Here is a 2,354-nt window from a genome sequence, read left to right as displayed (position 1 = left end):
CATTCCCCTCGATGTCCCTGTGGCCGGGGACCCATATAAGGAAGAGATCTAACTGCTCTGCGATCTCGTGCAGAGACCTGCGGCAGTCATTTACAGTCGCTGAGTTCGACGATATTGAGCCTAGAGCTTTGATAGCTGCTTGGCAGTCCGAAAAGACGCACACTAAGTGCGTATCTAGAAGTAATTTGGAGACGATCGAAATGGCCTCCTTGATGGCTACAACCTCCGCTTGGAACACACTACAGTGATCCGGGAGCCTGAAGCAATGACTGATGTTCAGCTCGCTGCAGTAGACTCCGCCTCCCACGCGGCCGTCTAGCTTTGAGCCATCAGTGTAGAAGTGGACCGCATTTGCAGGTCCTGGTTCGCCCATCTCCCAATCCTCCCTAGATGGGATTGATATCTGGAAGGGCGTCGAGAGGTGATCACTGGGGATACAGTAATCTGTCCTCTCTGGTAATTGCGGGAGTCTCATCAGGATTCCCGAGTGCCCAACCGCGGATGCTTTCCACAGTCTGGCTTCTCTCATTCTGAGGGCGGAAAGTGTTGCCACCTTCTTTCCCATGAGATCCACATGAAGGAGGTCCAGCACAGTATCCAGGGCTTCCCCTGGAGTAGTGCGTAGCCCGCCAGTTATGCATAGCTCTGCCATGCGTTGAACTCTGCTGAGTTTATTGAGGCATGTCCTTCTGTCCAAGGCTGGCCACCATACCACCAGTCCATAGAGCATGATTGGTCGTATGATGGCGGTGTAGAGCCACCGAACTATATAGGGGGTCATTCCCCATTTTAGTCCGATGGCTTTCCTGCAAGTATAGAGGGCCACTGTGGCCTTCTTTACTCTATCCTCTATGCTCAATTTCCAATCGAGCTTTCTATCGAGGATTAGGCCAAGATACTTGGCGTTGTTGCTGAAGACTAGCGTTTCCCCACATAGTCTTGGGGGAATCAGTACCGGAACTTTGTACTTCCTAGTGAAAAGCACCAGTTCCGTTTTAGACGGGTTGACGCCTAACCCGCATTTGTCTGTCCATTTCGACATTTTCGTGAGAGTACTTGTCATGCACTCACACAATGTCTGCGGAAATTTTCCGGAGAATGCTATGGCAACATCGTCCGCGTACGCCACCACACGGCAGCCACCCCCCTCTATCTCCCGCAGCAGTGTGTTCACTGCCACGTTCCATAGGAGGGGCGAGAGGACTCCGCCCTGCGGTGTGCCTCTGCTGACAAATCTGGTACACGTTGTCGTCCCCAGTGATGCCTCAACCGTCCTGCATTGTAGCATCTGATCGATCAGGCTCACCGTCCTGGAGTCAACGCCCAGATCCGTCAGTGCGCCCGTGATGGCGGTCGGAAGGATGTTGTTAAAGGCGCCTTCTATGTCGAGGAAGGCTACTAGGGTGTACTCCTTAAAATTAAGGGATGCTTCGATGATCGATGTGATCGAGTGTAGGGCCGTTTCGGTGGATCTTCCCTTCCGATAGGCATGCTGGGAGTCTGAGATCAGACTGGACGGAATGCACGCCGTTAGATGCAGCCCCAGGAGCCGCTCCATCGCCTTTAGAAGAAAAGACGATAGACTTATGGGTCTGAAATCTTTTGGGGCAGTGTGCGAGGGCTTGCCTGCATTGGGTATGAATACGACTTTGGTCTGAAGCCAGGTGTCAGGAATGCACCCGTGGGAGAAGATTCCATCGTAAATTATTTTGAGCCAGTTAATGGCTTTATGTCCCGCGTGAATCAGTTGGGCAGGGAAAATGCCGTCTGGCCCCGCGGACTTGTAGGGTTTAAAGCTTCTGATCGCCCAGGAAATGTTCTCCTGGCTTAGCAGTCTCAAGATGGCATTTGAGGCGACAGAAGGAGGCGCGAGGTAGTTGGGTCTGTTTTCATCGCAGCCAGGGAAGTGGGTATTTAGGAGAAGATTTAGCGACTCCTCGCTGGACGTAGTCCACGACTGGTCGGTGTTCTTCAAGTAGCACAGGGTGGGTGTTGTCTTCGAGAGAACTCTGCGCAAGCGTGAGGCTTCTGAGTTACTCTCGATTTCGCTGCAGAACTTACGCCAGGAGGCGCGTTTGGCTTTTCTAAGTTCTTTGTTGTAGGTTGACAGACTGGCCTTGTATTAGGCCCAGTTTTGATCAACGTTTTCAGCCTTAGCTTTATTGAAGAGTCTCCGGGAGGCTTTCCGGAGTTCACCTAGTTTCGGATTCCACCATTCAGGTTTCTTCCGGCCTCTGTTCTTGCCAGAGGGGCATGCTTTGTCGAGCGCCTTATTGCAGGCGTCGGTAAAGATCTTAAGAAGACGAGTCGTGGCCTCCGTGGAGAACTCCTCCTCAGATGGGGGCTCAGGGAGA

The sequence above is a fragment of the Drosophila miranda genome (assembly GCF_003369915.1).
Source record: "Drosophila miranda strain MSH22 chromosome Y unlocalized genomic scaffold, D.miranda_PacBio2.1 Contig_Y2_pilon, whole genome shotgun sequence".
Lineage (NCBI taxonomy): Eukaryota > Metazoa > Arthropoda > Insecta > Diptera > Drosophilidae > Drosophila > Drosophila miranda.
This window is presented reverse-complemented; position numbering follows the sequence as displayed.